Genomic DNA, 12,468 nt, shown 5'->3' with positions numbered 1-12,468 from the left:
AGTCCTCCCGTGTCCATCCAGCGTAAAATTTATTCTTTAGCAAGATTTTGATGTGATAAAAGCAAGTCTAGATAGCTTCACTAACACTCTGTTATAGCAATTGGAAACACTCAATTAAAAGGATATATAAAGGAGAAAAGGGAGAAATTATGTATAGCAGAAAAAACAACCCAATAAGAATCCCCTCTGTCTCCCCTCCCATTGGTGGGGGATGGGCTAGGTATGTAATAAACTGAAAAATCTTCAGGCATTGAAGCAAAATATCTTTTTTCTCTTTCAAATTTTTGTTTGGTAATACTTGGAAGCACATAAAAAGTCTAAGCCGTTCAAAGTGTCACACCCCTTTTCTACCCCCAAAAGATATATGTTATGGATTGTGGGTTAAAGAGTTTTTTCAATTAAAGTGACAAATTTAAATAGGAATTGTTTTATTTACAGAGTCGCCACTTGGAATTACTTTTTTGGGTGTTCCAAGTCACCTTTTATTTGAATCCCTATTCAAAGGATGATTGACTCTTTTCATGTTAGTCTGCGAAAACATAGTCCGGGAAAGGAATTCTGTTGACCGGGGAGAAGGTGTAAGGCATTCCCCGAGTCCCGTGGTTCTAGCACGGTCGCTTTATTGACTAAAATTGGCTTGAATTAATTTTGGACAAACTGTGATTTATTGGTTTCCATATTTTATCTATGTCCGTTTTTATTATTAAAATATAAAATTATCTTTGAAACAAATCGCGTGTGTGAATTCGTTTTATTTATTGTGCCAAAATTATGTCATGCATACGTGTACACAATTATTAACACTTTATTATTATCAAGATTGTTTGCTCAAAATCGTGCAAACGCATACTTTGATTTATTTTGGGAAATCGTAATCATGTCACGCGAACATATACATACTCACGATGAATTGTTATTAATCGCGCCTAAAGCAAGTTACGATGTTCATAAATTATTCTTTCTAAAAGTTTGGGATTATTATGAGGCCATGACTTATGAATCAAATATTATTGTGGGAGAGATGGTATGTGATTGTGATATTATTGGGTTGGACAAAGTCTATTTTGGACCATACTACTTTAAATCATAACTTAAGTGTAAAGTCCAACAATTCTCAATTTTAGAATCACTTCTCCATGGCCTACAAATCTTTATCTATGGCCCAATTCTAGTTTCAATCCATTTAGAAACTGAATCATGCTAAATTTCATACTCACAATCATAACTTACTCATACTAGGAGATAAAATTAAAGCAACCAAATTCTCATACTAAACTCAAGCAAGAAACGAGAATATGATGTTTACTAACACAAAAATATTTGATGTATTGAAACAAATTAGCTAGATTCAAAACGCTACAAAACTCATGTCGCGCAAACAACAACCTTCCAACGCATTAGGCAGCCAAACGATACAGATAAAATAAAATAAGTGAGCAATTCAAGATCAGTGTGCCCAAGCAGAAATCAGTAACTTGCAATTAAAACAAGTATTATAAACATTTGATATCATTAAAAAGAGACTAGATAAGGCTAAAAATGAACATCAAAGCTTTTCAATATATTGATAAGAGAACTTGTGTAGCAAATTGCTTATTAAGTGAATGAAATGTGAAACTAACACCGTCGACCTCGAACGGAACCTCACCGGCAACCTCAAAGCTCGGCCGAAACTTTTAGAGAAGTGGCTGATTTTGAGCTAGAGTTTGGTGTATTTTTACTGGTTTTTGGACTGATTCTTTGGCTGGAAAAATGGTTTTTTTTTCTTGCTGATTTTCGTCACCTTTTGGCTATTTTTGCAGCGATTTTTTTTTTTTGCTGGAAAAGGGCTGTTTTCAAGTATTTTTGGAGCCGTTTTTGGAGTGATTTTCGGCTGGAAAAATGGCTTTTTTCTTGCTGATTTTCGTCCACTTTTGGCTATTTTTGCAGCGAATTTTTGCTGGAAAAGGGCCGTTCTTCAGGTATTTTTGGAGTGATTTTCGGCTATTTTTTCCTCCTTTTTGGACTGAAAACTGGTCTTTTTTGGGTGGATTTGGACTGATTTTATGCATGTGGGAGGGGGACAAGCATGGGGGGACAAAAAGTAATGGGGGGACAAAGCATGGGGACAAGAATAATGGGGGGTTTAGACGTGGGGGACAAGGCATGGGGGACAAACAATAATGGGGGGACAAGACATGGGGGACAAAAATAAGGGGGGGACAAGACATGGGGGACCGGTATGGTGGGGACACGCGCGGAAAGACGGGAGCGGAAAATATTCAAACACGGTAAAAAATTAGGTGCTCACAGCATGCCCCTCTTTGCTTGGAAACATTAAAGGTTTTCAGGCAAAGATAAAGTGAGCCGTGTGACTAAATTTTGACCATATCGTTACTCAAAAGAGGAAGAAAAAATAAGGGTGCAACCGAGTCCTGGTTTTGGACCGCCTACATATCCTGGGTTATAAGGGAATCAGGTCGCGTGTAGTTCAAGGATAGTGATGGAATGATGAGTTGGAGTGTCGAGCGAGGTTCCGTCGAGGCTCCGATCTGTGGTCTTGCTATTACATCAAAATTGAAAGAAACTAGACAAGCCTATCAACTATGAGTTACAGAATTCCTATCTATAAGTCTTCTGAACCTTGATCTTGAGTCTTGGTTGGTTGTTCATGCGGACTCTGATCTGAACCTTGATGCTTGCTAGTTGTAGGTGCTAGTTCATTCTTCTACGGCTTCTTCTGAGCAAGACGAGAAATGTGAAGCTTGTAACTTCAGTCATGTTTTGAGCAGTCCATATCCTTTCCATTTGCTTCTGCATTTGGATTCACTTTCTTTTCCTTTTCTTTTCTTTATTTTGGATTGAGACTTTTCTTTTGTTCATCTCGAACCATGTGCCTCGAGGTAAAACCTGCTCAGACATCACAACAAATAAACGAACGAAATTTTCTTCCCCAGTTTTCACTAGAAAAATTTCGTGAGTTATTATAACAAAATTCTAAACTACTTCTTTATTGAAAGCAAATAGATAAATAAAAATAACGGGAATGGTGTATCCTGAAAAAGTCATGATCCCAAAAGAATGTCTCAATTAAGTATTGGTGTACCTTATGTTGGGAAAATGTGGCAAGGTAATGGGAAACCCTATATTGGAAATGATATCAGGGAGTGGTGCACCATGCATTTAAACTCAAATAAACTAGGGAATGAAGTATCCTATGTTGGATAACACAGCTAGGGATTGGTGTAACCTATACTGAAAAGGAAATGTAACCAGGGGTTGGTGCCCTGTATTACTGAAAAGGAAATATAACCAGGGATTGGTGCCCTGTAGAACTGAGAAGGAAATGTAACTAGGGGTTGGCGCCCTGTATTACTGAAAAGCAAATGTAACCAGGGGTTGGCGCCCTGTATTACTAAAAAGAAAAATATAACCAGGGGTTGGCGCCCTGTATTAATTAAAAAGAAATGTAACCAAAGGTTGATGCCCTATATTACTGGGAAAAATAATGTTGAATCCCCTTGGCGAAAAAGTTCTAACTGGGTTAAAATATGAAAAACAAGACTGGACAAAGAATACTTCTACCTGGATTAAACCAAATTATGCAAACATGGGCGAAGAGTACTTCTACCCGGAACTACGAACTGGATCCCCCTAGGCGAAAATGTTCTACCTGGGTTAAGCTACGAAAAGCAACCTGAGCGAAGAGTACTTCTACCCGGAACTATGAGCTGAATCCCCCTAGGCGAAAAGGTTCTACCTGGGTTAAGCTACGTAAATAACCTAAGCGAAGAGTACTTCTACCTGGAACTAATAGCTGAATCCCCCTAGGCGAAAAGGTTCTACCTGGGCTAAACTACAAAAAACCAATCCTGGGCGAATAGTATTTCTACCTGAAAACTATGATTTAGATCCCCTAGGAGAAAAGGTTCTACCTGGGTTAAACTACATAAAACAACCTGAGCGAAGAGTACTTCTACCCGGAACTGCAAGCTGAATCCCCCTAGGCGAAAATGTTCTACCTGGGTTAAGCTACAAAAATAACCTGGGCAAAGAGTGCTTCTACCCGGAACTATGAGCCGAATCCCCCTAGGCGAAAAGGTTCTACCTGGGTTAAGCTACGAAAAACAACATGGGCGAAAAGTACTTCTACCCGGAAATATGAGCTGGATCCCCCTAGGCGAAAATGTTCTACCCGGGTTAAGCTACCTAAAACAACATGGGCGAAAAGTACTTCTACCCGGAAATATGAGCTGGATCCCCCCTAGGCGAAAATGTTCTACCTGGGTTAAGCTACCTAAATAACCTGGGCGAAGAGTGCTTCTACCCGGAACTATGAGCTGGATCCCCCTAGGCGAAATGGTTCTACCCGAGTTAAGCTACGTAAAACATCCTGAGCAAAAAGTACTTCTACCCGGAACTACAAGCTGGATCCCCCTAGGCGAAAAGGTTCTACCTGGGTTAAGCTACGAAAAACATCCTGAGCGAAGAGTGCTTCTACCCGGAACTATGAGGTGGATCCCCCTAGGTGAAAATGCTCTACCTGGGTTAAGCTTCGTAAAACAGCCTGGGCGAAGAGTACTTCTACCCGGAACTATGAGCTGGATCCCCCTAGGCAAAAAAGGTTCTACCCGGTTTAAACTACGAAAATGGGAGGTATGGACAGTAATGATGCATGCTGCAAATAAAGGAAAGTTGAGATGGGTTAAGCTTTGTAAAACAGCATGGGCGAAGAGTACTTCTACCCGGAACTATGAGCTGGATCCCCCTAGGCAAAAAGGTTCTACCTGGGTTAAGCTACGAAAAGTAACCTGGGCGAAGGGTACTTCTACCCGGAAATATGAACTGGGTCCCCCTAGGCGAAAAGGTTCTACCCGGTTTAAGCTACGAAAATGGGAGGTATGGACAGTAATGATGCATGCTGCAAATAAAGGAAAGTTGAGATTTCGCGAAAACTTACCATTGGTGACATTCGCCCGTTGAAAATCGCCATTCTGCACTGCTTTGATCCTGCTTCAAACAAAGAAAAATTTGTGAGTTTTTAAAGTGGTGGTCGGTTTGTGGCCTTGATGCCCTTAGTAGTTCGAATTCACCCCTCCGTTGTCGAAGAACTGATTTTGTCAGTGTGATACCGAGGTTCCCGAATACTCTGTATCGCTTTCTAGAGACATTGGTACCGCTAATCCTTGTCCCTAAGTCAAGGCAATTTTCCTTTAAAATCAAACTTAGTGGTCTTTCACCTAGAACCAATGTTTGTCTGTAGTGCTTATCAACTTTTCCCATGAAGCAAGTCTTGCTTAAAAGACCTTTTCAGTTTCTTTGAGACACTTTGTCCGCCTTATCAAAAGAGATCACATATGGATTCCTGCCTTCGTCAATGCCGTATATGATCCAAATTATGCTTGGTATTACGGGAAAGCTGTAGCCAGTTTTGCAGCCATCTTTGCTTTGCTTTGCTTTTGATGCAAGATTAGACCGAAAGAGAATCTATGAAAAATTGTGGAAAAGAATAGAAGAGCAATTGGAAATGAAAAAGGAATTGTGTCTAAATAAAAGGTGTCCCTTTCGCGGAGAGAAATAAGGAGACTTATCTGAAGACATGTGCCGACTTCAATGAATCATGACATGCATTTTGGATGGGACGCCTGATCTGTCTGAGCTGTCTAATTCTCAAAATACGTCGCAAATGTTCATCTTGAAACTGTCTTAGTTGTGCTCATGTCGGAGCATGGAAGACCCTCATTCGGCTAGTAGCGCCCTTGCGGGTTTTCACTAACTCACCTCTCTCATTTCTCTAATCACTGGCGCCTTACAGTGCCCATACGGGTTTTCACCGATAAGACTCTCTCATTTCTTCTTCTTCTTCTTCTTCTTCTTCTTCTTCTTCTTCTTTTTTTTTTTTTTTGTTTTTACTAAGATACGACCCGCGGGAAGGTTGGCTGATGCCCCTGGCATGGGGACTTCAAGTATTCTCAAAGATCGATCAGAAGTTCTTAACAGGAAAATGTGAAAGGAACCTTGAACTGAATTACAACCTTTGGAACTGTTTCTACAGGAAAAACCGTAAGATAAAAATAAACTTCTGCCCCGGTTTTGGAGTATTGGGAATATGGATTTTTGTTGCAATGGGACCGAACCTAGGGTAAGGCTGCCTACGTATCCTTTCGGAATCAGGTCGGACGTAGTTCAATGACTCAAAAAATTTGGTCAAGTACACATGTTCCAAAAGGTGGAAAACAAAGGAAGAAGAAAAATACAACTTAAAAGGGGTAACAAAAGGGTGACACTTTCTTGGAATAGCGAACAGTGGTAGCCTTCGTCATCTCGATCTAATAAAATCATGCGTGAAAGTTCCACAGTGGGTATATATCAGACATAATATCTTTTGACTGCATCTGCATTAATAGTCATATCTGGTACCCGTCCTTCTTCGTCTACCAAGTGCAAGGCCCCTTTTGGTAACACTTTCTTGATGATGTAGGGTCCTTTCCAGTTTGGGGCGAACTTTCCTTTAGCTTCTACCTGGTGTGGAAGAACGCATTTCAGGACGAGTTGGCCTACCTCGAAGTACCTTGGACGCACTTTCTTGTTGTAAGCGCGTGCCATTCTTTGCTGGTATAACTGGCCAAAGCACACTGCTGCTAGCCGTTTCTCATCAATCAACATTAGTTATTCTAATCGGGTCTTTACCCATTCTGCATCTTCAATCTCTGACTCCACAATGATCCGAAGAGAGGGAATTTCGACTTCAGCCGGTATTACAGCTTCTGTCCCATATACCAACAGATAAGGAGTTGCACCGACCGATGTGCGAGCAGTCGTGCGGTATCCCAGAAGAGCAAAAGGCAACTTTTCATGCCATTGTCTCGAGCCTTGGACCATTTTCCTAAGAATCTTCTTGATGTTCTTGTTCGCCGCTTCAACGGCTCCATTGGCTTTTGGCCGGTAAGGGGTAGAATGGCGATGCATAATTTTAAATTGCTCGCATACTTCCTTCATCAAATGACTATTGAGATTGGCTGCATTGTCAGTGATAATGGTATTTGGGATACCAAAGCGGCAGATGATGTTGGAATGAACAAAGTCTAACACTGCTTTCTTGGTGACTGCTTTGAAAGTGACAGCTTCCACCCACTTCGTGAAGTAATCAATTGCAACCAAAATGAATCTATGCCCATTTGAAGCCTTTGGCTCAATTGGCCCAATAACATCCATTCCCCAGGCAACGAAAGGCCAAGGAGAGGACATGGGATGCAACTCTGAAGGTGGCGAGTGAATCAGGTCACCATGAATCTGGCATTGGTGACACTTGCGAACAAAACTGAAGCAATCTCGCTCCATTGTAAGCCAATAATACCTTGCCCGCAGAATCTTCTTCGCCAAAACATATCCATTCATGTGAGTTCCGCATACCCCCGAATGTACTTCACTCATGATCCGCTCAGCTTCTGTTGTATCTACGCATCTCAACACGTTCAAATCTGGGGTCCTTTTGTACAAAACTTCCCCACTCAGGAAGAAACCGCTGGCGAGCCTCCTTATAGTTCTTTTTTGATCTCCCTTAGCGTGCTCTGGGTATTCTCTCGTTTTCAGGAATCGTTTTATGTCATGATACCATGGTTCACCATCTGCTTCTGTCTCAATTGTATTGCAGTAACCGTGTTGATTCCGAACTTGGATTTCTAGTGGATCGATATGGGTGTTTCCCGGATAAGGGAGCATCGAGGCTAAAGTAGCCAAAGCATCTGCTAGCTCGTTGTGAAACCTGGGAATGTACCTGAACTCGATGGATTTGAATCTTTTGCTCAAATCTTGTACACATTGTCTGTATGGAATAAGCTTGATGTCTCGAGTCTCCCATTCACCTTGGGCTTACCGGATAAGCAAGTCAGAATCTCCCATAACCAATAGTTCATGCACATCCAGATCGAGGGCCATTTTCAAACCCATGATACATGCTTCGTATTCTGCCGTATTATTGGTACAGAAGAACCGAAGTCGGGCTGTTGCAGGGTAATACTGTCCAATAGGTGAGATGAGGATTGCCCCGATCCCAACTCCTTTGATATTGACAGCTCCATCAAAATACATTTTCCATAGAGGGTTGTCATCTGGAACTACTTCCTCTATTGAGTTGACCTCTTCGTCTGGGAAGTATGTGGTAAGTGGCTTGTACTCGTCATCAACTGGATTCTCCGCCATATGATCGGCCAAAGCCTATGCTTTCATCGCAGTGCGAGTGACATAGACGATGTCGAACTCAGTAAGCAGGATTTGCCATTTTGCGAGCCTGCCGGTGGGCATTGGCTTTTGGAAAATATACTTCAGAGGATCCATTCTGGATATGAGGTAAGTAGTATAGGCCAAAAGATAATGTCTCAACTTCTGAGCGACCCAAGTCAAAGCACAACATGTCCTTTCTAAAAGGGTGTACTTAACCTTATAATTTGTGAACTTCTTGCTCAAATAATATATTGCTTGTTCCTTTTTGCATGTCGCATCATGTTGCCCCAGAACGCATCCAAAAGAATTATCCATCACTGATAGATACAAAAACAAAGGCCTGCCAGGTTCAGGTGGGACCAGTACAGGGGGTTTTGATAGATAATCTTTGATCCTGTCAAAAGAATTTTGGCAATCGTCTGTCCACTTGATTGCATCATCCTTTTTCAGCAACTTAAAGATGGGCTCGCACGTGGTTGTGAGCTGAGCAATGAACCTACTGATGTAGTTCAACCTTCCGAGAAAACTCATGACCTCTTTTTTGTTCTTCGGGGGTGGCAGATCTCGAATGGACTTTATCTTAGATGGATCCAATTCGATGCCTCTTCGACTGACTATAAAACCGAGGAGTTTCCCAGATGGAACCCCAAACGCACATTTGGCTGGATTGAGCTTAAGGTCATACCTTCGAAGCCGTTCGAAGAACTTTTTCAAATCATTCACGTGGTCAGTCTGTGTATTTGATTTTATGATGACATCATCGACATATACTTCAATCTCTTTGTGCATCATGTCGTGAAAAATGGTGGTCATGGCCCTCATGTAAGTTGCCCCTGTATTCTTTAAACCGAATGGCATGACCCTCTAACAATAGGTGCCTCATAGAGTGGTGAAAGCAGTCTTTTCTGCATCACCCTCATCCATTAGAATCTGGTGGTACCCAGCATAGCAATCCACGAACGATTGTATCTCATGCTTTGCGCAATTATCTACAAGAATATGGATGTTCGGCAAAGGAAAATTATCCTTCGGACTTGCTTTGTTCAGATCTCGGTAGTCAACACAGACTCTAGTCTTTCCATCTTTCTTTGGCACAGGCACAACATTTGCCACCCAGGTGGTGTATCGTACGGCTCTGACAACATTGGCGCTCAATTGCTTCATTATTTCCTCTTTGATTTTATCACTCATGTCCGTTTTAAATTTACGCTGCTTCTGTTGGACTGGTGGAAAATCATGATACGTAGGAAGCTTATGAACAACTAAATCGGCGCTTAGACCAGGCATATCATCATAAGACCAGGCAAACACATCTCTATACTCAAATAAAAGTTGAATCAAGGCATCTCTGGTTTTTTGTTCAGTGTGGATGCTTATCTTTGTTTCTCTGACTTCTTCATGACCTCCGATATTAATTGGCTCAGTTTCATTGAGGTTGGGCCTAGGCTTGTTTTCAAATTGTTCCAACTCTCTTTTTAACTCATCAAAAACCTTATCTTCATCATATTCGACCTCTTGATGCATTATTTCGAAATTAGACAGCCTTTTGAGATCTGGGCGTGAATTCCGCATGCATGTCATGTTATTAAAGCCGGCATTAACAAAACTGAAATGGAAATAAAATGGCAGGAATTAGGAAAAGGAAAATATACAAAGTTTAACACAAAACTGAACTGCATTTCATTGAATTTGAAAGGATAGGAGGGTTAACGTCAAAATAAAACAATCATACTAAGATATTCGGATTACAACCCTGAAAGTAACCCAAAGTACAAAAGAAAGAAGCTGCAAAAGTCAACTACCAAAACTCCTTCCTTGTGGGGAGAGGAGTTATTTCCCAGTTATTGAGCATGGTTTCTGGGCCAATTAGTTGCATATCGGCACGACTAGTGCCTTCACCCGCCTGGATCATGTTCACTTCAGAAAACATCTGCCTGAGGTCATGGAAAATTTCATCAATGTTTGCATACGCCTCAGAATTTTGACCGTATTTGAATCGTGGCTTGACAAAAGTGTAGAAAATGTGAGGGATAGGTTGCTGCAAGACCCACCCTTGCTTCTTGCAGTGCTTGGCTTTGTCTTTGTCTGCTTGTGTTGGCCTGAAGCCTAAACCAAAAGTACCCCTATTACTGAACGGAGAAATGGGTTCTGAAATTCCTTGCAATGATGCCCCCAAACCTTTTCCTGGCTCATAACCTTGTCTCATCATAAGTGCAGCCACCATTACAGATGTGGCAGAGAGACGCGGATGTAGAATGGGTTTTCCTTCCTCAACATGGTCCACAACAACCACTTCGAAAGCCTGATAGACAATGGACTCGCATCCTTCTTTGGCCTCAATACATGGGATTAACGGGTCTTTATAAATGGATGACTCGTCTTCTCCGTGAACAATAATTTCTTGCCTGTTGTGCTCGAATTTGAGCATCTGATGCAAAGTGGATGGCACAACTCGGGCTGTATGGATCCATGGCCTTCCAAGAAGAAAGTTATAAGAAGTTTTCATATCCAATACTTGGAAGACAATTTCAAAATCAACAGGCCCAATCGTCATGGTCAGGTCGATCTCCCCAATGGTATCCCTCGCTGAGCCATCAAAAGCCCGGATGAGAACATTGCTGGGTCGGATCCTGTCTGTATTGATCTTCATTCTTTGCAAGGTAGAAAGAGGGCATACATCTACACTCGAGCCTCCATCAACCATGACTCGCTTCACATAATGCCCATCGCATTTGACAGTCAAGTGCAAAGCCCTATTGTGACCGGCTCCCTCCTCAGGAAGTTCATCATCAGTAAAGGAAATTCTGTTCACCTCAAAAAATCTATTGGCCATCTTCTCTAATTGATTCACAGTGGTATTCTCTGAGACATGTGCCTCGTTCAGGATTTTGATTAGTACACGGGCATGCTCTCCTGAGTGTATAAGCAGAGATAACAGAGAGATTTGGGCAGGAGTCTTTCTCAGCTGGTCAATGATTGAGTAATCGTGAACTTTCATCTTTTTCAAAAACTCCTCCGCCTCTTCTTCAGTGACCGGTTTCTTTATTGGCATTTGGCCTTCTCTGATTTGCTTAGCCTTCCTCAACTCTTCTGGAGAGTAACACCTTCCTGATCGAGTCAAACCTCCAATTTCCCCCACTTCTTCTATGATTTCCTTACCTTTGTAGGTTACTACAGTTTTGTTGTAGTTCCAAGGGATGGTTTTCGTATTTGTTATACGGGGTTGTGTGGCAGGCTTGATTATGATCGGCTCTATTATACCCGTCGTACCGCCCTGATTCTCCTTTGTGATGGGGTGACCTCCAAGGACGTATAACTTTGGGCTTTGAGCATTGGAGCGAACCTCCAACCTCGAGATTGTTGGAACATATAAAATTTTCCCTTCTGAGCTCTGGGCACCTTTCACAATCAACGGTGCATATAGGCTTGGATTTACTTCCAGTTTGGTTCCCTCTTGAATCGTTACCACTGTCATTTCTGCTTGACCAACCGTCTTGTATTCATGATCTCGGCCAATCATTCCCACAAAATGAACATCATTGTGTACTGGTAACGGGTTATTGGTCACATTAGGAGGGTCCTCACCATTCGTGACTACAATCAATTTTTCAACAATGAGTCTTTCTATGGCTCTTTTCAGGGTCCAACAATCATCAGTGCTATGCCCCGGAGCACCTGAATGATATTCACATCTAGTGTTTACTTGAAATCCATGTGAATCGGGATGCATATGGTGGGGAGCGATGGGTCCGATCACTCCTATCTGCTTCAACTTTTGGAACAGACTAGAGTATGATTCCGCCAATGGAGTAAATTTTTCCACTGGCCTCTGCTCTCGACCATAATCCTGCCTAGGACGAGCGTTGTAGGGTGCCCGAAAATTTTGCTGCTGAGGTCGGGGTAATCTTGGAGCTGGTGCCCGTACCTGTTGATTAGGAGGATGAGCATATGATTGAGCATTAAACACTGTATATTGTGGCGGTCCCAAAGAGTACTGAGGAATTGGCGGGGGATAGTAATGTTGAGGGTAGCTGGAGTGCCCCTGCTGAGCTTGCACGTAAGGGTGCGATGCCCCTCTTTGAACTTCCCTGGATCCCGAAGTCATCATGGACCCTTCATCTCTTTTCTTTCTATTTGCCAAACTTCCCGACCCATTTTGGATAGCCTGGGTGGTGGCTTTGAGAGCATCTTGACTTACAATTTTGCCAGTCTTGAGGCCATTTTCGACCATTTCTCCTATTTTGATCGCTTCTGCAAAAGGTCTAC

Source organism: Nicotiana tabacum, chromosome 17 (assembly GCF_000715075.1).
Source record: "Nicotiana tabacum cultivar K326 chromosome 17, ASM71507v2, whole genome shotgun sequence".
In the NCBI taxonomy this organism is placed as follows: domain Eukaryota; kingdom Viridiplantae; phylum Streptophyta; class Magnoliopsida; order Solanales; family Solanaceae; genus Nicotiana; species Nicotiana tabacum.
The sequence above is the reverse complement of the archived record's forward strand: the minus strand, read 5'-3'. Positions refer to the sequence as shown.